The 26,287-nt window shown below is 38.0% G+C and overlaps 1 long non-coding RNA gene across 1 annotated transcript in view; it reads left to right on the top strand.

The window, feature by feature from the left end:
• The first annotated feature begins 12,809 nt into the window (after positions 1–12,809).
• Positions 12,810–26,287, top strand: part of LOC145982704 (uncharacterized) — a 50,571-nt gene continuing 37,093 nt past the window's right edge. The window contains exons 1-2 of the long non-coding RNA XR_014441133.1: positions 12,810–12,923; positions 16,509–16,607. This is a non-coding gene — a long non-coding RNA (uncharacterized LOC145982704). The remainder of the gene's footprint in view (positions 12,924–16,508; positions 16,608–26,287) is intronic.

The following is a 26,287-nucleotide window of genomic DNA, read 5'->3' as shown; positions in this document are numbered from 1 at the left end:
CAAGTTACTGTGCATATCAGTATTGGACTAAACTTTAAACATTAACTTTGTTAAACAGAACAATACATTTATATAAAAGTAATAGCAAAAATTAAATTGAGATAACTTACGACAGTGGTTAACACTGCTTCTCAATTTCTTTGTGTTGTGTTCATGATTCCCTCAGAGCCTCCTGTACAGCCATCTATCGGTTGAATTTTCAGTTAATACTCATTATGTGAGCGGGTTCTGATTCAAAGTGCTGTTTGCCCCAGCGTTTATTGCTAATTTGTCATCCTAGTTCTTTCAGTAAAAACTCCCAACCACAGCTCCTCTGCCTGCGATACAGACCTGCTAAAGTAAAGAATCGTGTTGCGAACAATTTATGAAGATGGCGCTCATAAAACGAACTGTGTTGCAGAGGATGGTTTGAGTTGCAGAGTTGGCATCCGGAATAGCTCTAAAAGAAACTCTCATATATCTGCAGAAATGTTGCATATTTCCGAGAAGGATTATGACCTTCCGCCACTGTATTTTAAAAGCAAAACATTTGTGTGACAACTTCCATAGGCGGATGTAGAATTTTTTTCCTTGGAGTGTCACAGAACACGTATACAAGATGTAGTAGGGCCTAGTACTCTTCTATATGTGTGTTATTAATTAATGATTTACCCAAACATCTGATTGATTCTCGCAAACTCTTGTCTGCAGACGATTTAAAGTTTACAAAAGAATAACAATAACAGTGTCCTTACAACGCGACATAAATAGGTTGAGTCCGTGGTGTTCATATAACAAACTTTCCCTAAATGTTAAAAAATGCTTCTCTGTTACATACACCAAGCAACAGACGCATATAGATTATGAGTATAAAATAAATAGTGTTAACCTTAAAAATGCGCAAAAGGCAAGAATTCTATAGGAATACTTTTTGATTCCAAATTAACGTTCGCCTATCATCTGGACACAGTAATAAGCGACGCCTACAAGCTTGTTGTATTTATTATTCACACGGGCAGGGGTATCAGAAGTACACAAGCACTAAAAATATTATATTATTCTCTAGTGCGTACAAAACTCTAATTTGGCTCTGTCATATGGAACACAGAAGTTCAAAAACATACCGCAAATTTAGAACATGCGCAGTCAAATTATTGCGATGCATGAAATTCAAACTGGAAGGAGAATACTCCAGGTTAGAATCATATAATATCCTAATAGAGCAATTCCATATGGACAGGCGTGGCCACAGAAGGACGGCCCGAGACCTTATGCTACTTTGGAAAACTTTCAACGATAAAGTCCGATCTCTGTGGCTTTCACAATTCACAATAAGTATTTCGAACATTGAAACACGACCCAAGCATGGAACCTTCTATGTGAGCAAAGAACGAACAAATATCATGAAAAGGTCACCTATTTGGGGAATGAGTGCGTTCTACAATGCTTTAGAGATTGAGAATAAAAGCATCGATTTGTCGCAATGTCATATTCACAATTCAAGAAAACAGTTATGAATACATTGGCTAGAAAAACAGATGGAAATATGTTATGAAACTCTACAGAATTGTTATTCTATGTTTAGTACAAGAAATTGTACTACTATAAGATGAACTCTGTAAATTGGTGTAAACCTGTTGTTCAATAATAATATTTAATAAATACTCCACTTAATGCATAATCTCCCAATATAATGTTTACATTCTTTGAAAGTTAATAACAGGAAGACTAATAAGAGAAAGTATGAACTTTTGGGGGTGTCACACACATATGTTCAAAACAACCGCCATTGACAGCAACACATCGTCTGCAACGCTGAACAAATCGACCAACAGCAAAAATGGTTTCCGAGGGAAGAGAAGCACGGGCAGTCTCAATCACATGTCTCATGTTTGTGGCCTCTCCGATGGCGCATTTGAAACGTCGTTGTCTTGTAATCAAGAGGTCCCGGGTTCAATACCCGGTGGAAGCACATTGCACAGTGGTTCGGACCCCACTTGAAACTGTAGGTCCAGTCCCTATTAGCCTATCTGTGAATAAAGTGGACTTAAGACACAACTGAAACAAACAAAGCATGTCACACGTCGTCCAGTATCCATGGCTTTGTAGCGTACACATCGTTTTTTACAGTTCTGCACAGGTAGAAATTTAGAGGTGTTAAATCGGGAGATCTGGATGGATGTTCGACCCTTCTTGCTCATCGCTGCCATTCTGAGTACACTAATGCCTACCGCCTGGCGGGCCGCGACGAAACTAAAAACAACAGAATGCCTACCTGCTCCTACACGCACTCAACCTAGACATTGTCGCTTCAAATACAAGAAATCCAGTCATCTAGTTTCTCAGTCATTAACGTGAAAAGCGCTGACATTATTTGGGGACACTCTGTATAATGTGCAGATGTTTCGATATATTAAAAAAAACGTAAACGTATGGGGCGTGTGTTTGTGTGTATATTCACATCCAGACAATATGAAGGGTTTGTTGTATATTATATTTTGGTCAGATAAACTAAACGGGACTGGTCCTTCAAAGTGTTCCAGAACCACTGCCTAAGGTATCTCCACCACAAAACGAAACCAGAACTAGTACATCTTTGTGAAATGGTGGTAGTTTTACTTTATTTGTGTTAACAATGATTACCGAAAGGGAGAATTTTTAACGCTACTAACGTGTAATTTCCGTCCTAGCCTTGTAGCAGGTTATTTATCTACACCCACGTTTAGCTCGCCAGTGATACTACTCTCGGTTCAGGGAATCTCTGGAGCAAGCGAACGGAAACAGGACTGTTCATGTAGGACCCAAGAGGACTCGAACAATGAACGCGCTAGAGGAGAAGTGAGTAGAAGGAGGGGAAACCGCGGTTGCAGCTACCAGCCGTAATAGCAGCACGCATCGTTTCACTTCGCCCACTCGCTTTCTCCACTTAACTGCCGTCATGCGCGGCGTTGCTCCACATATTCCCGAGGCAAAGTGTACTGATTCGAGAGTGCTCGACCAATGAACGCCTGAGAGGGGAAATGAGTGCATGGAGGGGTAAACGCGGCTGCAGCTACAAGACGTTTGCAGCAGCGCACACAGATTAGTTCATCCCACTCGCTTCCTCCTCTTCTCTACCATTATGCGCGGGCTTGCTCCATACATTCCCAAGACAGGGTGTTGCTCACCTAACGCTGTTCTCTAGGGGTGTACGAGACAAAACCTTTTTAGTGGTGACGGGAATTTTCTTAAATCCCAACGTTCGGGATGGGGAAAATGTCAGAAAATTTTCGGGATGGGCAATCTTAAAAAATTCCAAACACTGTGAAAATCTTGAATTCTACACGCCATTTTCCAATAAGTGATTTTTAACTGCATTTCTGGGAAAAAATCGAGAAGTGCCAGACACTTACAATGCAGAAAACATCACGAATTGTCTACTTTTTAAAGTAACCATTTGGAATCCCGAAATCGGGATTGGGACTAGGATTCTTTCCCCATATCCGACTTTTTTTGGATCCCACACACCCGTACTTTTCTGTTTCCAACACAAATTTTCCCAACATGCACTCCCCTCACGAAACAAGTCACATCACATCTTCCACTTTCTTCTAATTTTACCACCAACCAACCTCTCGAAAACCGCCATATTCTCAACCACACTTTCCCACAAGCGTCTCCCGCGATTAACGCTGTTCTTTTGTTCTGTTCCCTTCATACTTTTCCCGTTTATCCAGACGCAATTTCTGGCTGGAGAACAGGCATAAATCAATTCCTGTGCGAAAGATGAAAGACAATTTCTGCTCTCCTACGCAGATTTCCCCTGTCAAACGTCCAACTCTTCTCCTGCGGGGGGGGGGGGGGGAGTAATAAGATTTTATCCCTATTTTGGGGCGCTTATTTCCATCCACCGCGCGAGAAGACGTATAATGCATGATTTAATTTGCGAGGATTTTTGGCTTCAGACAAAGGCATGTGGAATCTATGATGTGCAAGAAGTAGCAGGAACATCCTATTTCAGGGAGTATGTGGTTGCAGTGAACCGTCGACTTACATATTAATTTTCTGGCAAAGGAAAGTTTACCAGTATTATTATTATTAGTTTTATATCTAATATGTGTATTTAATGCTCCGACGATATAAAAATCTATAAAAACTGCTGTGTGGTTTTTACGCACACAGCTGGAAACTGGAAAGTATTTATATATGTACGAATTTATTTCTTTGTAAATGCTCTGGCCTAGGTTGCTTCTTGCCCGGTAGCCGGTGAAACCAACGGTTAGGTTCCCTCAACGGCTTCCCCGTTTGAAAGGTAACAACAGGACCTTGCCTCGATGGTTGGGTGGCGGGTCGTTTGTCGGAGTATAAATACCGGGTTCCGACTTATTACGGTCTCTCATATCTCAGAATCCAAGGCTCGCAGAGACTTCGATACAAGGCCCGATGGAGTGAGGCCGTTTTTATAGATGCCTAGAGATGTACAGAGTGAGCGCCGAATATTTAGGGACATCTGCGTGATAAACTGCGAGGGCGAGTAAGCGCTATGGTAAATAGTGCGCTCGTAGAGAGAAGTCTTGATAAGTGCAATTCTCTGTATTATGGGGCAAAAGGCAACCGGGAGCAGTTGATATTGGACTTGTTATGAAAATATGTATATACGGCGAAGGGTAGAAGTGTAAATAAATGTTGTACATAAAGAGATAACTGCGTGAAACGTCATTCTTGTCAACACAAGATAAATGAGACTAGAGAGCTAAACTCTTCTCTTCTTTTTGATCGAACTATCTCAGAAATTTGGAAACGAACTAATATAAATATATGAAGCTACTGCATGCACATGCCATGGAATTTGTGTGGAGGTGTGTGGAGGCAGCATACATTAGGGTGGGTTGAGAATATTTGGGACACTACACATTAACAAAGGCGATTTCTTCTGGAGGTGTGCCTCCCCCATGTCGTAGTGGTAACATATTTGCCTTGTAATCAAGGAGTCCCGGGTTCGATACCTTGTGGAGGTATACATATAACGACTTGACGCGATTTTGTTTTGTTATTCTTAGCTTTGCTTCTAATTACAGTTTGATCAAGAGAAACTAATATCTAGTATTATTATAATTTTAATATATGAAAGAAAACAATAACAGGTTATCTTTTCTTACTTTTAATTACGGTAGAAAGCTAAGAAACAATTTCACTAAAAAACAAAGGTTTTCCCTGATACGCAAGTGGTTCTTGATTAACATGAGAAAACCCAATACAGAAAATCAACACCAGTACTTTGAATTATTTTGGCGAAAGGAAAACAAGGAAAAATCTAAAGTTAATTTGTTTATAAAAATAGTAAACAGATTAACAAGTAGGCCTACTTACGGACACCTCGCCGGCTTTTAAATCGGATTAGCGCTATACTCTTCAAACTTAACTGGGGATTTTCTATCAGAACTAGGCTTGTGGGGTTTAACATTGATTGATGATTTGGTGTTTTAAGTCCACTTTATGCACAGTAAGGCTAATCGGGACTGGACCTACAGTTTAAAGTGGGATCCAAACCACTATGTGCCTTCACCCGGGACCCCTTGATTACACTGCGCCATCGGGGAGGCCCTGTGGAGTTTAACTAGTGTTGCCCACGAGACGAGACTTTGGCCTCTCTCGTCTCGTGGAAATGCTGTGAAATGCTGTCTCGTCTCGAAAATATTCGTTTGTCTCGGGACACATGATCAATCTCGTCTCGCCTCGAATTTTTAAAAGCCTGTCCCGTCTCGTCCCGTGGGCAACATTAAGTTTAACACACGAGAGCTCTATACACTAGTGATTCCTTCTTTAAAAATCTTCGTTGTTCACTGTATGTTCCATCTTCTTTTCCTGATGGTTCCTCGGTGTCTTGAAGCTGAAGAAATTCCCTCTTTACAACCTCGGCTTCACGATCAACCCCGGGGTGCTTCGCTGATAGAATTTAGAATGTCAATCTAGGATCGCACTGGCTGAGCCGTTTTCCACAGTTGCTACGATAACGAGTCAGGAAACACAAGTTCTGTTCACATTTTCAGTTTTTGCCGTCTCACTTCGCGAAAGCCCAATGGAGTTTTTCACTTCTGCTGATCACTCGCGAACTTGGCTTTTTATCGCCAGAAACTTAACGACCCGAAAAACATGTCCACGAATGTCTGCTAAAACTAACCGACCAAGCACACTACAGTGCAAAAGGCATAACCTGGCATGGCTCCCGCCAAAACCTTCTCTGTCGTCTGCAGGACGTTGTTGCCACTGATTTCAGCGCAAGCGAGCAAATGTAGCGACAGGCTGCGCTGCGAGCGGTAATTTGGGGGTGCAAGCACAGATGTCTCCACCACCAGAACGCGTGGCAACAAAGGACAAGCGCAGGAAGCGGCGGAGGCAGAGGACAAAGCACGTGCTGTCTCTAAGGCTTCTGCCATTGGTTGAAAACACTCACGTGACGCCCGGGGAAGTCTGCTAGCAGAAGGAAATCTATGGTTTGGCGCGAACTGTGCCAGGTTTGCACAACGCACTACGACACCAGTGGTCCCGGGTTCGAATCCCGGCATGGACATGAATATTCGTGTGTGTCCATTCATCAATTTCATCACTCATCTCCATCTTCGCAAATTAGCCAAAAGTGGCACAAGAAGCGAAGTAAAATAAAGCAAATCAATCAATTAATCAAAGTCTGGAAGAAAAATGCAAGAAATATATGAAAACTCATTTCATCTTGAGCATCATTTTGTCCTGCTACTCTTAGATTCTGCTAGCCTTTCTTTTCTTTACTTCAATGTTTGCCCCTTGCCCCAACAGAATTGGTTTCCGTCTAAGGTTGGATGAGGCATGCCCCCCCCCCCCCTTGCGGTTGCGCCACTGGTGTCTGAACCGTATGCACTACGTTCTGGAGCCGTGTGCAGTGTGGTGTATGGTCATGTGGTACGTATATGTTAACCAATCAAATGAACTTGGAAAGCAGCAGACGTCTCTTGCGTGAACATTGTTTCTTCGCACCAACCTGAACGACACTTTGTGTCAAAAAGTGTGGCGAACTGGACGGAGCTAGTATTTGTACTGTGAGCTTACTGCTCAAAACGAGGCAAGACTGCCTTGACCGTAGATAGCCGAGTCGCCCTTATCGCACAACGCAAGGACAACCTTTCGTTCTGACGTAACCGGGGAATGATTTTATTGTTAGATTAGGCTAGCTATGTTTAGTTCTCGTAGCATAAATAATACATTTACACTGTATTTATACTAAGAGAACCAAACCTAACGGACCTAACCTAACAACGTAGGCTTTCCTCTTCTGACGTCAGAACGAAAGATTGTTTTCCCGTTGTAGTACGATCTATAGACCTGTAGATAGCCACGGCACTTCCGAACACACCTTTTACTCGGTAATCTTACTTGACCAGGACGCTCCTCTAACAATGGAGGAAAATTCTACCACGACCCCGGTTGAACATGTGGATTTTAGGTTAGTACGATGATCTTTTGTTGTTGTTGAACTCTGGAAATTATGTCATTCATGTATTCGTTACAAATTTTTGCTCTTGAACCGATTACACTAGTTTCGAACGATCAAATCTTTGCATGCTTCGCTCGCCTAGAAATTTGAAAACGTAATGTGCAAATCGAACCTCTAAATGTTTGTCAACCGTAAACATTAAAACGGCGATTTGATCAGATGTACTTCCGATTACCAGTACTGGCGAAACATCTACGATATTACTATTCCTGAAAATAGCTCTTATCAGGGTCAAGGGCTCCTGCAGGGGCACTTGCTCACCTGTATTTTTTGAAGAAAGTTCAGGTAATTCGAATGGTGAATTTGTAGCGATATTATACTGCAAATAATATTGTTTTCTGCCTGTTTTACAAGCTGTGAGTTACGGCAATTAACTGCCATATCCAACAACGAGAGAACGTTTTCACAAGAGACATTAGAATCACAATTTTCAAAATTTGCCGATGCGGTGAAAATCTCGAATTGTGCACACTATTTCCCCTTCAAGTGATTGTTTTTCGGTGGAATAAAAACTGTAAATTTCAAGATATTTCACACTCTTATACAGTAGAAAATATCAAGAATTAAGATCTTAAATAAGATTCTTTGTAATTTCTCAGTTATTCGGGATTATGAAAAGTCGAGATCTGACCTTGATAATTAACATCCCGTCATTACGTACCATGAAGGACAGTAAATGAAATGGTCTCTGTTTAATATCTGTGCTTTGTGAACAAGTACAAAGAGACAAAGAACACATCATCATCAAATCCATAGTTGTTTGTGGAAAGGAAGCAAGGCGAATTCCGTTTCTATGTTCTTGGCAACTCACGAATGTACACGCAGGGGCTCTCTATTGAGGAAATCCTAAATTTGAAATGTCGCAGAACCACGTGGCATGTTTGGTAGCACACTTTCCACTCGCGACGTTCACTTCAGCGATATTTATGCTAAGAGAACCAAACGTAACAGGTCAAACCTAACAACCTAGGCATTCCTCGTGTGCATGACGTCATAAATCATAACTCATAAAATAATTACTCGCTTATAACGCATTCGCGCGTGCTAAAATCGTCAAGAAACGTTCATTTGAATAACAATCTTTTCAACCAACTAAAAATTTTCAAGTCTCGCGCGATGGTTCTCAGGGTAACCATTACCTTATAAGGTGTATTTTATCAGAACTTGGAACGCACCGAAACTCCATTCTGGCAAATCAGTTTGGTGCTGTAATTCAGATCCTCCTGCGACATTGGACATCCATTTTTACTTATTTAATACTTACTTACTTCTTCTTCCCCTTCGTGCTGTTAGGCGTCGGGGTCGTTCAGCCATCTGCTAAAACTCTTCCTATCTTGTGCCATTCTCGTAACTTCCATTAGTGTCTTTCCTCTTTAGTAACCATCTCTGACAGGTATTGCTCCCATTCTATCCGAGGTCTTCCTCTTCCTATCCTTCCTTCTGGTCTCGCTTCCATTACTTGTTTCGGTTTTCTTTCTTCTCCCATTCTCATGACATGGCCATAAGTAGGAGAGATCCGAGATACCGTCATTTTTTTCTGTCATTTTTAATTATGATTAATGTTTTTTTTAATTCAGTATCGAGGGTGACGCTATTGTTAATTAATCTAGCGCCACGTGTCGGGGGTGGAGGAGGAGATGAGTCATCGATGACTCATGCACACGTGTGAGTTTGAAATTAATGGTTTTCCATTAGTGCACAAAAGATACTATTGTGTATTCCGTTTTTTACCCAAACCTAACCCTATTGTTGTATTTTATATATGCGTTTCTGCCGGATATGAGTCACACATGATTTATACAGACGTTGGAGTTTGGAATTAATGGTTTTTCCATTAATGTACAAAAGACACTATTATGGAGTTCGTTTTCGGCCTATTCTAACCCAAGGAACGCAGTTCCGGCCATTTTGGCGTCGGTGGTGAGTCACAGATGATTTATACTGACGTTGGAGTTTGGAATTAATGTTTTTTCCATTAATGTACAAAAAACACTATTATGGAGTTCGTTTTCGGACTATTCTAACCCTATTGTTGTATTTTATATATGCGTTTCTGCCGGATATGAGTCACAGATGATTTATACAGTCGGGGTACTTGAAGTTAATGGTTTTTCCATTAATGTACAAGCCATTTGATGCCGTCAGGCAAGGTTTCCAGGCGTCGATGACGTCATGTGGCGACGGTGCTGGATTATATTAGCTATAATTAAGGATCTGGATTTACCCGAATTCAACCGGTGCCGATGCGATCGGAGGTAGAAGATATTATAACACAATATATGGCGTTATTCTATGTTCGCTTTAAAGGCGAAGAAATTGAACGATGTAGCCTATATGAAAACGAAGTATTCGGGCAGAATGCATGTTATTAATAATAATTGCTCTTAAAAGAAAGGGAACAATACCGCAAGAACCTGTTATGTGGTTGCATTCATCGTCACCCCAAACCGCGAGCGATCATTGACGCACGAGGGGAGAAACGACTCTATTGTTATGTCCCCCATCGGTCTTCTTCCGGAGTTGAACGGCAAGCAGGTGCCGCCAATTTTTTTTTTTACACGCGGGTATTGATTTTCTTTGAGGTTCCAATTTTATTTTGTGGAAGTAATTTACGCGTTCTTTTTTCTTCTGCCTTTTGTAACATTGCAAAGACTATTTGACCTAAGGCGTAAGGAATTTGGCTGAACTAGGAACAATCAGTTCCAGTATCTACAGGTTAAAGTGGATGCCCTTATTTCTAGGTTGCGAACCACGGACCCTTTGATTATTGACTTATAAACATCAGGATTCACGTAAAATTGACCAGATGTTTTTACTGTTAGGGCCAATATTTTGCATTTTTTTGTGTATTTTTACTCAGAAAACGCTATTTGAACGATTCAAGCAAGAGTTTTCATGGCAATTTAGACACACAAACTGTGTTTCTTCAACTTTAGCTGAAGTTTAGGTTTATTTTTTACTCTAATATCACAATTTCTTCTATTCAGGCAACATTTTTTATTAAATTTTGGACTTGCAAAGACATTTTTTGAAATTTTAACTTGCTATTTTAAAAGTTTATTTCCATTTTTTACTCTAATATCAAAATTTCATCTATTCTGGCAGGAGTGTATATTCCAGTTTAGACTTGCAAAGATAATTTTTTCAACTTCTTTTATTAATTTTTCTATTTATTGCCTTTTGTATCTTATATTTTTTAATTCTTAACTTTGAGTTTTGTTCTTTATTTAAAAAAATTCTCTAATCACTAAAGAAGAAGTACTTTTAAGTAAAACTGTACCCACAAACTTTATTATTATTATTATTATTGTTTTTGTTTTGATGTAGTTGTTGAATCTTGTTGTTGTTGTTAGGGTTTATTGACTTCCACTACGCTATTTTTGGTTTGCTTCGTAGGAAAGTTTGTTTATTTTAGAGTTTCCTCGGTATTTTCCTACTGCTACGGTAGGTAAAGTTTCCTAAATATATGAGTATAAATATATATTCTTGTTCTTGCATGTTTTTCATATGATGTGATCATCACAACTCTCCAAGTGCTTTTACTGCATGTTTCCATTTTATTGAGGCTTAGTGATTCCTAGAGCCACCTTATGCATGAGAGAAAGCTTGAAAATTTCGATCTCAGATAACCGTCAACCTTATGTCAGAGTATTTTCGAGTATATTTTAGACTTAGTATGGGCCACTAGAATATCACGGCTTGCTTAATTTTTAAGTATGTTGCGCAGTTATTGTATTTTTGCTTTTGCTTTCTAGATAAACTGTATGAAATGTTTAATATTCGTACTTTTTTGCACTTATAAGAGGCCAAACTTTTACTGTAACTAAAATTGTGTAACGTGCCAAATACAAAATATTTAAGAAACAGTACAGTATAACCTCAATTTTGAAAGCTAACAGTACTCTAGTGTTTCTACATAGGCGTCTGTAGTGATAAAATACATCCAGTCCTTAAGATTTTTGGCCATCCATTCATCCTCAGCGTCACGATTAGTCACAAAAGCAAAAAAGCGAAATCTTGTGGTTGTTATAATTTCTACTTTTCATGCAATCACCTACACTATAGTACTAAGTTTAGTGAATTTTGTCGTCTTCCTGATTGCTCTGTTAAAGTTAGAAATGAATAAAAATATACTTACACAGAAAAAATCCTGATATAGTTGGATTCTCAAAAGTATGTACGATCAGTGTTCTTGCTACATTTAGCACCTAATAAAATATAAACTGAAGTCTAGTTATTGTTGGGCTGTAAAATGTTCTGGTACATGTAGTTACTTGAAATAGCAAATATTGGCTGTGTAACTGGTAAAGCACTCAAAAAATCAACTTCGTTTCCTCGTAGTACTCCCTGAAAGTGCTTCTTGCACGCTAATAAGGCTCTGGCGTGTGTTCCTATGCCTCCTACTAGCCTCTGTAAAATTCATATTGATCAGTGCTTAACCATTCAACATGCTGTAGAGCCTAAGCTTTAAGCTTCAGTCAGTGGAATTTAGTTCTCAGGGACATATAGTGATTGTAGAATAAAAAATAGAAGCCTCGAATAATACAGCATAACAGCTACAAATAACCCCTGGTATTAATCAAACACTCAAAAAAGTCAATAGTACTTAAAACGTACCCCGAATAAAAGACTATAAGGGTAAATAGCATGGTAAGAAAAGTTTGGCAGGTGGACTTAAGAGCCACGTAGTCATCTGCTAACATCGACTTGTCCTGTGATTTGTCATTATATTGTTAAATTGTTATATTTAAGGGATGAAAGAAACAATATTAATAAACATTCAGTTATAGTACTCTTGGTAAAGGGGTTTCAGTGCTTAGAGACATAATAATTTTAGTTACAGTAAAAGTTGGGCCTCTTATAAGTGCAAAAAAGTACAAATATTAAACATTTCATACAGTTTATCTAGAAAGCAAAAGCAAAAATACAATAACTGCGCAACATACTTAAAAATTAAGCAAGCCGTGGTATTCTAGTGGCCCATAATAAGTCTAAAATATACTCGAAAATACTCTGACATAAGGTTGACGGTTATCTGAGATCGAAATTTTCAAGCTTTCTCTCATGCATAAAGTGGCTCTAGGACCCATACAGCACACGAAGTCAGAATCATGTTTCTGAAAGGTTACGAAGTTTCATTTACATAACATACTTCAAAGTTTCCCTGTCGTGGTTGCTTTAACGTTGCGTGGTGCTTTCATTTCTGCCGCTGCTTACTTCTTGCTCAGGGATGTTTCAGCCTAGTTACGTGCGATATCTGCCTCGTTGGTTGGTTCGCATTTCCCATCATCCACCGCGCTAAAGAAGTTGAACGACACTGCACACCGACGAAGCCAATGAGTAGCGTGGTTTCGTGGTTTGAGCTTCGTTTCAAATAGATGGTTTGAGCTTCGTTTCAAATGGAAAGACCATCGTCATCGTGTTTGTAAAGGCAGAGGTAAGTGTATTAATATTTACTTTTTTAACAGTAGTCTTTTTGACGACGAAAATACAGAATTCCGAACATTAAATATACTATAATGAATTCTGTTTCCTCCATGATTAGAAACAGTCAGTTTCAGATTAGTGCGAAAAGTATGTTACTTTTTTTGTGAAATGAAAGTGGTGTGTGCACATACATATATTAATATATATATATATAATATACACACACACACAACAGAACTACTCACGTACCGTGTAATTTATTTCCTATTTCTACGTGCAACGTAATCAAGCATGTAGCGTTCTGCCGAACGTGGCTGACTATTGCGAGACCGTTTACCGACTGTACCCCTCGAGAATTACGTCGACATTTTTTTAATCGACAGATTTCAATGTTTTATGTAATGTAAAAGTGGTTCCAGCGTTAGGAAAGCACAAATAACGGATATATTTGATACCAAAAAATGGCACACGTAAGTTAAAACCTTAAATTTCTAAGTATTTTCGCCGCCTTTTGTTGGTAAAAATTGATTGTATGTACAGTAAAATAGCGAAAGAACACGCCGAAAATGACTAGCAGTACCAAACCTAACTACGTAAAATTATAGCTGCTTTTGTGGAAAGTCGTTTTGGGTGCTATATTCACTTGCGTGAAGCCTTCGGCCTGTTCTGCTTCACAGTAAAGTAACATGTTAAGGTAACAAACGTACTTTACTTCACAATAACACATTTCCGAGAGCTAAATTCAACTGAAAACGTTCATAAACAATGCAAGATATTTCAATTTCTTTTGGGTGTACAGAGGGCCAAGGGTACCACTATTGCAGTGAACATTTCCAGCACACACAAATAAAATAACGTGGAAGAATACTGCAAAATGTTGTGGACTGCTGCTAATGTCACTTGACGTTGGTATGAATAATTATTAGAGACTTAAATGCTTTCATTGTTAGGTTAGGCAGCTCAAATTTAGGGCTGTTACCATTAAAATTCCTTCCGTATATACTTTTCAATGCCCGTGATGTTGGTATGAAGGGGTATTACATTAGGGCTGTTGTGATAGTAATTCCATATGCTACTCACCACCTGGTGAAGTAGCTGTGGCCTAAATATACACCTTTTGCATTTACAGTATAACCACCCCCCCCCCCCCTAAATTTTGCACAAAACTTACCCTCTTCTTTGAAAAAGAAAATATTCTATCTCACCTGTGTATAGTGAAGAGGTGTAGAATACCTTGTACGTGGTTACGTTCCCAGCCTCTATCTAAAAATATTCACGTTTCAACTAATTCATTCTGCGATATTGTTACAATGTGTAAATTGAGGGCAGCACCATTGTCATGCAGTTTTTAGCAACAGCTATGCCAGCTTCGAGATATGTGCTGACATGTAACAAAAAACCTTTTTTGCCCTTTTGTATGCATAAACCTGAGCTGCCTAACCTACTCACGTGTGCATGCTATCTATAGCAGAAATAGATATGTGAATATTATAGGTAAGTCAAGTTTAGGTTATTTCTTCTATTAGATGCATACGTCAGTAGGTTAGGCAGGTCAGGTTTATACAAAAATATTTTTTTGTTACATGTTCACACAAGTCTCCAAGCTGTTTTCCCCAACTCTATTTTTGATTACATTGCTTGCAAAAAAATAATTCACATTCTTGCAAACTTATGCAATCAGACTTTGTTTTAAATATGGATGGGATCTACAACATGCACGAAGTAAAATTGTAAATTATTTTTGAATCTCGATTCTTGTTACTTCAGCTATCCTTTGGTGACAATAATAAAATTAGCCGTTGATAACACAAAATGTACATGACTCTTAATCAAAATTCTGTTTACATTTAAGTATACAATTATAGACAAAACAGACATGGTACTGGCTACCACAGCCCTCTGAAAGATACAGCATGCCATGACTTGCAGTAGTGTCACAATGCTGTGACTGGTTACATGTATATTATTACAGGGTATGACTGAAGATGACCGGACCCCTCTCCGATTTTCTTCATATTTGGCATACTTACTAATTGAGGCCTGCTAATGACGAATCTGAAGTTAAAATTTGTCGGAAAATAATTGCGAAACATTGACACTAGCCCCACAAACCATTGACGTGTGGTTAGGTTAGGCAAACATAGTTAAAATTTCGTGTCGTGGTAGTATCAGGATCTAGAAATTGCAAAATAATTGCGAACCATTCACGCTAGCCCCACGAACAATTGATGTGTGGTTAGGTTAGGCAAAAATATTTAATATTTCGTGTCGTGGTAGTATCAGGAATATATATATTTGCTTGTGAAACAAAATTTTTTAAATCGACGGTTTCCATTCCGAAAACTAACGCCTTATCTGAGCTTATTTTGCAATTTCTAGACATTTCCGACAACTTTTAACTTCAGATTCGTGATTAGGAGGCCTCAATTAGTGAGTATGCCAAATATGAAGAAAATCTGAGAGGGGTCCGGTCATCTTCAGTTGTTCCCTTGCACCAGTCGTTAAATTACTCAGTTAGGCTTATCACTTGTAAGCAGAGAATGCATGTTTTCCTTTCATTGTATCTGGCAGTACCGGTTTTTAAATGTTGTGATATACATTTTGAGAGCCAAACAACAACTGTTTAAAAAAAAGTATGTTCTTGACTAATTTTTTGTCTTAATCTCCAGTCTTTTGAGGATGGAGGTCTGACTTATTTTCTGGTGAGGCTTGAGATGCCCTGCATACATAGGCATGTGGTTAAAATGAAACCAAATTGTTCCAAGGAAGGTCAGCAATCGAGGAGAGGAAAATATGAAAAAAATCAATCAAGTTTTATTTGTTTTAAACATATGTGAAAGCGTAGGTGCACGCAGTAATTTTTCTATTAGAGGGGTTGGGGGTTATCAACCAAATGAAAATGTGAGTCTGCTAGTTAGGTGGACCTTCGTGGTACTGAATGGTTAATATGTAGTTATGTAAACATCATAGCCAGGAACATGCCTCTTATAAAAAATAATTAAAAAATACACCTAATATAGTTCTTATTCTCAAGCAACAATTTTAGTGCTGGATGAATTGAAAGTCCATCAAAAGGGTGCTACGATTGATAAATGCTGCTGTGCCATTCCAGACAATTGAATCCTACTATTTTAAAATGCTACAAGGATGAATAATTTTCCATTATAAAATTGTGGGGGAAAAGTGATTTGCTGTAATGGTAATAATGGTCCCACGGTTGGCGGGGGGATGAATGTTCAATTGCAATGCTATGGGGGAAATGAAACATTAACTCCAACCTTGGATGTGGGGTAGGTTCCACCACTACCGTTTTCATACTCTACATTAATTCCACTATCAGTCGCCCATCAAAATAATCCTTTCAGTTCATTACTGACCGTTGACTGTTGCATGTAATGATTATGTTCGGGCTGGGGTAGAATATACCCAATGTCCAAGGTTGCGCTATTGTTTCTGCAATTTGTCTTCTATGCACTACCGAGCATTTCACATGTTAATTCATAAGTAATTTATTTGACTACTCATCCACATCAGAAATCGAATTTAAATAGAAATAAATTACTACTGATTTAATTCATAAAATTTCTTCTTTTAGGAACTGTTCACCAACACTGGCCAAATGCTAGAGCAAGAGGTGTCTAATATGGCAGAAGTGGCGTGTGCGGGTCAAACTCAGAAACAACAAACAAAACAAGTAAGTTATAATGATGTAATGGAAACTGTGGTAATTTGCATTTTTTACTCACAAAAGTCATGAAAGCAATACACTGATTCAGATTAACATATTTACACTGCAGTTACAGAAACCTAACCACGAATTAGATATTTGCCGGGCTTGTGGTTGTGCTAGTTTTAAAGTGTAATCTACCATCACATTCTCCTCGATTTACAGTGAGAACATTGGCATCAGCAAGATATAGATATCTGCCATTGCTCCCATCAGCCATTGTTCCTCCCACGAGACAGCTTGCTAAAGGCATATATAGCAAGAAAACTTGGTGAAACTTTTTCCCTCCATATGGCAAGAATAAAAATCCATAAAAAAAACATTTTCGCAAGCACCCCTACGCCCTAGTTGTCTCATTGTCACCATGTTGAACTACATGAGCATCCCCCCAACTAACTCCAAGGCTCTATCAAACATCCCCCAGAGAAAATTTTCCACTTCAAACTCAGAATCCAGAGACAATCAAATGCAAATTTATTTTCCAAATCAGCCTTGAAAATGTTGGTTAAATTACATAGCAGACATATATTCACCTATGATCATTCCTGTTTGTGCTTTTGTGTGACTTTCGCACAGCATAAGAAAGTGTTTGTTGCGGTTTGTAGTGTTTTTTTGTTTAAGTTCACTTTATGCACAGATAAGCTAATTGGGTCTAGACCTACAGTTTAAAGTGGGAACCGAACTGCTAAGTGCCTCCACCGGAAATTGAACCTGGGACCCCTTAATTACAAGGCAACGACATTACCACTATGCCATCAGGGAGGCAATAAAGTGTTCATGATATCATTTTTTTATGTGAGATGCAGAATTTTTTCCAACAATGGTTTTGGTTCTTTGAGAAATTGTACAAACATACAGAGCTCATAATTAATTTATTTTTTCCCTTTCCAAAATTGTGCCTATTGTATTCTTAAAGCACAGACATTAGAAATGAAGTCTAATTTTGGCACATCTATCCCTTCCCTTAGATGTGGCACAGAGAGTTTGAGATGTTTGATTGAAGGAATTGCTGTAAAAGTTTTGATATAAATGTAAAGAATAACTGTCATTCCATGTTTGGAAGTGGTTGGAAAAACTGGCTTTTTGGGGAAAAAACAAGTTGTTTTTTTCTCCGTAGCTTCTTTTGGTTATAATAAGCTTTTTCACAAAAGTGTCTCAAATCAGTGAAAATACAGGAGTTGGCAGTACTTTTCCTGTTGCATGGTTTTCGTATATCTCCCTACTGTAAAATAGGCACTCATTTCTAAATATAAAATACAATTTACAATATGAAATTCGTAGCTAGATATAAACAGTGTTTTGAAAAAAGCTGGCTTTTTTGAATGGGCTGCTCTTTCAGTGTGTCATCTTCATATTTCGGTAGGCTTATTAAATATATCTATGTAGTATAAAAATATTCACATAACTAGAGTAGTTTTGTATGTGTTTTTAATATAACCTAATAGTATGATATGATTTTCAATGCTTGAATTTGTTATAGGATCATTTACATGAAGCAAAAAATAATATACTGCTCTATCTTTTGAGAATCTAGTATGAAATCTTTTACATTAAAGTTTGTGTTCAGTAAAATACATTTGTATTCTGGCTTTCCAGTACATAATGTATAATTTGGTTAAATGGCGGCTAAACCTGGACACGGAGCAACTAGTGATGTAATTTTGCTACTTGTTGCAGTGGTTCTCACCTTTGAGATCACAGCCCACTAAATTTATTTCTTATAAGTCGATGCCCTGATCCCAAGAATTTCATTCATAAATACATTTCTGATCTTTAAAGTTTGTGTAAATTAACATGCACTCTCAATGAATATTAAATATTAATATATAAACTATTGCATAATCATAAAGAGTAATAAATAGTTCAATTATGTATAGGCTTGCTGTCAAATATGAAATTAGATTTAAATTAGTTGTCAACCCCTGGGTGCAACGGACCTTTTGTTGAAATGCACTGGCATTAAAACTGAAGCAGAAGCAAATAAGACTGACTGCAAATGGCAAAAAATTATTTAAGAGATAGGGACTGGACCTACAGTTTGAAATTAGATCTGAAGCACTCTGCCTCCATTGAGGTTATTACAAGGCAAGAGCATTTACTTTATTCCACTCCAGAGGTCCATTTATTATTATGAAAGGTACCTTATATAAAAAGCTGGCCTTTTTCCAACAACAGTACTTGCAAATTGTTCTCTCTGATTTGCAGGCTAAACTAAAACTTAATCTCGGATGAAATAGCTAATAATCTTGTTAAGTATAGAGAAAGAACATTCAGACCGAAGCAACGAATGGTAGTGGGGGTGTCACATTGAAACCATTTTATTATTGAATCACTGCTTCCTTTGCTGATTATATATGGCTAGTTATTTATTAATTATAATAATTACAGAAATTACTATCATGAATAAAAAATAATAACCAATTATTACATGAGTGTGTCATATATTTTATCATTCCCTAAAACTCTCAAAACCCATGACATTTTTATTAATGATTTTTTGTTTGTAGAAGTGCAGTTGTTTATTAAATATAATTATTACAATAATTACCATCATTACCAACTAATTGTACACTGTCACTGGCATGAGTATCTCGAATGAGACGCATTCAAAGATTGTGCATGATATGTCCACAAAGTGCATTTTGCCTCCTAATTATATTACATTTATGTTTTTATGAGCAGAAGTAATACAGAAATATGGGGGACATTACAGGGAACCATGTAATTTATTTTCAAACAGTTGAAAAATCTAAATAATAAAAGGTGGTTGGATTGCAAGCCCCCTCCCCCTCTTCCTCGGTATGCTAGGATTAAAATTGTAGCTGAACCACTATGCAATATGTGCCCACTGAGATTGGCCAATATATGTCTCTTGGCTGCTGCATCATGTAAATTTTTGTAGCTAGTTGTAAAATATGTGACTACAAACCTGTAAACTCATAACGATAACTTCAAGTGAAATAGGTTAGCTGCAATTGGTAAAAAGCCAAAATTTCTGTTGTTTTTCTTAAAAAAAGCCTGCTTTTTTATCGAAATAAGAAACAGTTACATGTTTCTGTAACATTATCAATGTTGTGTTATGTTCGCGGACATTTCCACATTACTGAAACTTACCCGAAACATTTTTGTAATGTTCTGCAACATTGCCGCAATGTTACAATGTTTCACCACTTATGTGTTGCTAACGTATCTGAAACCATGTTGTGCTGTATGGGGAATCACTAAGCCTCAATAAAATGGAAACATGCAGTAAAAGCACTTGGAGAGTTGTGATGATCACATCATATGAAAAACATGCAAGAACAAGAATATATATTTATACTCATATATTTAGGAAACTTTACCTACCGCAGCAGTAAGAAAATACCGAGGAAACTCTAAAATAAACAAACTTTCCTACGAAGCAAACCAAAAATAGCGTAGTGGAAGTCAATAAACCCTAACAACAACAACAAGATTCAACAACTACATCAAAACAAAAACAACAATAATAATAATAACAATAATAATAATAATAAAGTTTGTGGGTACAGTTTTACTTAAAAGTACTTCTTCCTTAGTGATTAGAGAATTTTTTAAAATAAAGAACAAAACTCAAAGTTAAGAATTAAAAAATATAAGATACAAAAGGCAATAAATAGAAAAATTAATAAAAGAAGTTGAAAGAATTATCTTTGCAAGTCTAAACTGGAATAAACACTCCTCCCAAAATAGATGAAATTGTGATATTAGAGTAAAAATAAACCTAAACTTCAGCTAAAGTTGAAGAAACACAGTTTGTGTGTCTAAATTGCCATGCAAACTCTTGCTTGAATCGTTCAAATAGCGTTTTCTGAGTAAAAATACACAAAAAAATGCGAAATATTGGCCCTAACAGTAAAAACATCTGGTCAATTTTACATGAATCCTGATGTTTATAAGTCAATAATGAAAGGGTCCGTGGTTCGCAACCTAGAAATAAGGGCATCCACTTTAACCTGTAGATACTGGAACTGACTGTTCCTAGTTCAGCCAAATTCCTTACGCCTTAGGTCAAATAGTCTTTGCAATGTTACAGAAGGCAGAAGAAAAAAGAACGCGTAAATTACTTCCACAAAATAAAATTGGAACCTCAAAGAAAATCAATACCCGCGTGTAAAAAAAAAATGAAAAGTGCTATATAAAATGACATTTTGGTTTTAAAATTGTGAATATAATCCTAAGTTTGATTTAAAAACTGCACTTATTACACAAAATAAACTTATCCCTTCTAATAGCACATTTATGAAGTTACCAGAGTATTAAGTTTATTCCTGTGTAAAGGGGTTTATTTTTGCTTCTCAAATATTTACAGCAGAATTAATCAATTTTCCGTGAATTGCATAACTCACAGGATACTTCAGACTTCAGAAAGTGTCGCGTCGGTATATAAACGGTAAATTTCGTGTTTAAGAGTTAATTTCGCTTTTTGCAGTTCATTTCGCATTATTTCGTGACAAAACATGGTCACAAAATGCATCTCACACCTTTCAAAAACATGAAAAATTAACACTACAATGTGTTTTTTCACATTTAGTTTTTTCGTCAAAAACGAAATATGCATGCCCCTAACAATAGCATCTTTTGTCTACTAATGGAAAACCATTAATTTCAAACTCACACGTGTGCATGAGTCATCGATGACTCATCTCCTCCTCCACTCCCAACACGTGGCGCTAGATTAATTAACAATAGCGTCACCCTCAATACTGAATTAAAAAAACATTAATCATAATTAAAAATGACAGAAAATCTAAAAAATGACGGTATCTCGGATCTCTCCTACTGCCATACCAGCCCAGTGCTCTCTCTATTATCTCTTCAATTGATTCTACTTGTAGCTGTTCCCTAATTTTTGTGTTCCTGACTCTATCTCGTCTGGATTTTCCTACGACTCTTCTGAGGTATTTCATCTCAGTTGCTGTTAATCTACTTTTATGCTTATTTTAGAGCTTTAAGCTTTCTATGCCATAGAGCATTGTTGGTATAATTATGGTTTTGTAAATCCTTAATTTAGTATTTTCTTGTACTTCCTTTTCCCTACTATTGTATTACTTATTTGGTAATATATTTTATTTATTTTCTTTGAATCCTGCTATTTATTTCTTCTTCTACTTTTCCATCGGCTGTTATTACAGAAGGTAGTTCGCTTAATATCCCACCATGTTTGACGGGTACTCGCATTAAGAGATACCGCGCCGCCACCACCGATCATGTTCTATTGGACCCCCAGCATTGTGGACTATTGCCCGGCATCGCAGTTTTCATTGAAGCAAGCTCCGGCGCAGGAGAGGCATGGGAATTCTGTCCCAATCCTCCCTGCAAGCTTTTCATAGACCATCCAGGGTGCGCGGGTGATGATGTTTAAGACGTCGTTTCAACAGTCCAAATGGGCAAAAATCCATTGGACTGGCATCTGGGCTTTTCACAGGAATGTCTTCAAACGGAATGACACGAATTCCTAATTCCTCAGCCATTTCCTGATAAAAACGTAGTGATGTTCTGGCGGTACCTATGACTCGAAGCATTGTCCATATGGATCATCACCTGGTTCGCGTCCATTCCATACAATTGTGGAGTGTCTCTCCGATAGATAGGTGTCAGAATGGAGTCTTGGAAGTATCTGCCATTCACCTTCACGTTTTTGTCCACCTTGCGTATCATCAACTTACCCTCACATCCGAATCCCCTCACAACCATAAAGCCACGAGGGAAACTTTCCCTGCACTGACGAACAAAGTTGATGCACCCCTTGCCGTCAATGTCACGGTATGTAATCGCCCGAATGTGACCATCAGCAGTGAGATGGACATATGATTCATCCATTGTGACAACTTTCTTCCATTTGGAACCCGCCAGGTACTTTTCATACAGTTTCCTGCAGTTCGTCTTACGTTCGGCAATTGTGACGCGGTAGAAGGTGGTGTACACGGGCCTTCCGCACACACTTCAACCTGAGGCGCTTGCGAATTGTTTTGTTCACAGTTGACGGTGCGAGGTGAAATCTGTGGGCCATATCACGTTGAGTCGGCGGATTTTCTTGGCACGCCAATTAACGGATCCCCCTTAGCACTACGTGACACTTTGCTTGCAGCCCTTCTCCTGGTGGTTTTTGTGGGTGAATGTCTCGCAAGGAGAGCCTGTTGTGTGTAACGGGCCACAATAGCTTTCGCAGTAGTCACGCCGAGTGTTATAGTTTTCACATTTTACTGCGCTACCCTTTTTGTGGATAGGTATGATAATGTTTCTTTCCCAATGTTTGGGTATTTTAATTCTCTTCCATGCTTCATTACAAATCTTCCACAACCATTGCACAACTTTCTTTCCTTCTATCTATATTATTTCTGGGTATACTCCGTCTGCTCCTTCTGCTATTTCTAATTTCACTTTCTTTATTGCATCCTCTACTTCTTGCATTTTTATTTCATCTCTTCCATCCTCTTCTACATTTGCACTCTTTATTGCATCTTCATCATTCATCTTCCCATTTTTATCTCTAAATATGTTTTCGTAATACTTACTCCATGTCTAATATATCTGAAGTTTCTGTTTGGATCTTTCCTGGTTCATCTTATATGTTTCTTATTCTCTTCCCATATTTTCCTTTCATTGCTTTTACTGTCTGCCAGAACTTTCGACTATTCCCTTCATAGTTTTTCTCTATTTCTAACCCAAACTCTTCCCGTGATTCTTTCTTTCCTTGTCGGACTGCTTCTTTTGCTTCATTTCTCCTCTAAACATACTCATTCCATTTCTCCTCTTTTTTTTATTTTCCATGTACCTCTTCCATGCTTGTTTCTTCCTTTTAACGATTTCTTTAACCAAGTTATTCCACCATCTTGATCTTTTCTTTTGATCTCCTACAGTTGTTAAGCCACAAACTTCTGTAGCTGTTTTAATCAATACTCTTTTTAGAATATTCCATTTTTCTTCTAATTCTTCTTTATCTTGGTTCTGGATACTTAGCTCTCTCTCTCTTTTGTTCAACTCTTCCTTCACTTGCCTTTTTAATTCCTTTTGCTTGCATTCTGTCCTTAGTTCTCCTATTTTAATTTTTGTGTACTTTACTTTTTGTATTTGTTTAGGTTCCTGAAATCTTGTTTTCATTATTAGTAATTTATGCTCGGAGCTTAGTTCTGCACTTCTGTACACTCTGACATCTTGTATTTTCTGTGTAAGTGAAATAATCTATTGCACTTCTTGCTCTTCTCCTTTCTGCTACAAATGTTATTTTATGTATTGTTTTATGTAGAAAAAATGTATTTCCTATATGTAAATTATTGTCTATACAATATCAATCATTCTCTCTCCATTGCTATTTTTCACTGTTTCTGCTGTATGCTTTCCCATATACTCGTTCCCCTTCTCTGATTCATTTCCAATTCTGGCATTCCAGTCTCCCATGATGATCACATGTCTAGCAAAGTCCTTAGCGTTATTTGTAGTATCCTGTAGGTTGACATAGAAAATATCTTTTTCACATTCGTTTGCATCCTCTGTAGGTGCATAGATCTGAATAAATGATATCTTCCCCTCCATTTCCATATCTACTCTTAATATTCTTCATGTAATTGGTTCCCAATTTATTATTTTCTTTGTACATTCTTCCTCAAATATTATACCTACACCTTCTTTTGCTCTTGCTTTCCTATCTACTCCTGAGAATATTAAGGTATATCCCTTATTCATCAGCATTTCTCCTGATCCTTTCCTTTTGGTCTCGCTTATGCCTAAGATTTTAATCTTGTATTTTTCCATTTCTTCTATTATCTCACATTCTTTTCTTGTCAGAGAGGTTATATTCCATGTTCCAATAATCATTTTCCTTTTCTTGCCTTGTCGTTTCCATTTCATCTGTCCGGCATCTACCTTATGTCTTCTCTGAATAAAATGAATTTCGACGCCACGTGGGTTATTAGCCCTACGGTGAGTCTAGCCGAATGAAGGGGCTGTCTTCTTATGGCTTTCCGGCCTGCCAGTTTGGAGGGTTTACTCCCTAGCAGTGTCACAGCCATTCCGTTGCTCCAACTCCGCCTTTCACTGTCTGGTTCTAGACTCTTTTGGACTGATGTCCTCTTCGACTCGAGGCCAGTACTGAAGAGGCTGCTGCCCCCTAATCAGGGATTTTTATCGACTTCTCAGTCTAGATCCACAGTGTTTAGCGAAACCAGGGTCACCTTGAGAAGGATGTGTTAATCGAACACGCACTGCGGTCTTGGCAAGGAAGAGGTTATATGTTCACTTCACCTTACCCTGGGTCGCCCCTCGACCTCCTTATTTAATACACTATACAAAAGCTCATCCTTTGTTACGTTAATTTTTGTAAACAATAGGTGAAGAGAAAACAAGAAAGTCCTTGTAATAATTTTGTCTCCTGTCTCTGGGGATATAGAAATATAGAAAATCTAATTCACATATGTCGGTCAGTTCTATTCTTTTAAGATGTACCCGGTGGAGGTACATAGTGGTTCGGATCCCACTTTAAACTGTAGGTTCAGTCCTGATTAGCCTCACTGTGCATAAAGTGGACTTAAAACACCAAATCAATCCAATCCAATCTTTTAAGATGTAAATGAGAACCCGATTTTCTGAAAGGACAGACGTGATAGATCTTGTGCTTATATATTTAATTTGGATGAAATAATAATAATATTTAGTGCTCTTCCCTGGCAACAGTACCGGCATTTTTTGTACGTGAAAATAAAACTAAAAGCATTTTATTTTAACGAAACAAGGGTCTGTGTGAGTGTGTTTACATGGATGCACGATTGTTTATGAACATACTCGTATCATGTCTTTTACAGTAGTACTTTTAATGAACACAATAACAAATAATAATAACAGCAAACGAACATGAAGAGTTCCGAAACATATCTTCCCAGAAAATGGAATACTAATAATAATAAATGTCATTGTTATTTAAATATGTATTTATTATTATTTTTAATAGCTAGTAGCGTACTTGTAACCATTCATTTGTGGTTGGCGTTCCGGCTATTGAATAAAACCCCTTTAAGCACAGTTTGTAATTTATTGTCCCATTGCTTTGATTGATTGATTGATTTGGTATTTTAAGTCCACTTTATGCACAGTAAGGCTAATCGGGACTGGACCTACAGTTTAAAGTGGAATCCGAACCACTACGTATGTACCTCCACCGGGTATCGAATTGTCCCATTGCAACTACACAGGAAGTGAAAAGCTTGACGCCCATTTAAACGCTGCAACGGAACTAAACAGACTCGTTTCCGGCGTCTAAGTGGCCGATGACCTTTAAGATAACCCGCAGACTTCTGGCACGGAAATTCCCGCTATGGTTCCGCGCCTTTCCCTGTAGTGGGCGTTACACCGTTTGATCTCAATAGAAGCAGACAACAGAAGTTCTGTTGCTTTCTGTTCCGGTGTTTCTCCGCGTCTCAATGGGCGTTGAGCTCAAAAAGGCAATTTTCGGAACGTCGCCTGTGACGATTTCCGTCTTGCATTCATGCACTTTGACCAAAATAATAACTTTCTACTATTCATGCATCAAGCTACTCTCGAAATCCCGAACGTTCATTGAAAAAATAATGTGATACCACAGATAAGTGTATATAAGCAGATCTGGCAGCAAGGCAGGAAACCGGTGCACT

Source organism: Lepisma saccharinum, unplaced genomic scaffold (assembly GCF_977018435.1).
Source record: "Lepisma saccharinum unplaced genomic scaffold, izLepSacc3.1 HAP1_SCAFFOLD_346, whole genome shotgun sequence".
NCBI lineage: Eukaryota > Metazoa > Arthropoda > Insecta > Zygentoma > Lepismatidae > Lepisma > Lepisma saccharinum.
This window is presented reverse-complemented; position numbering and strand designations above follow the sequence as displayed.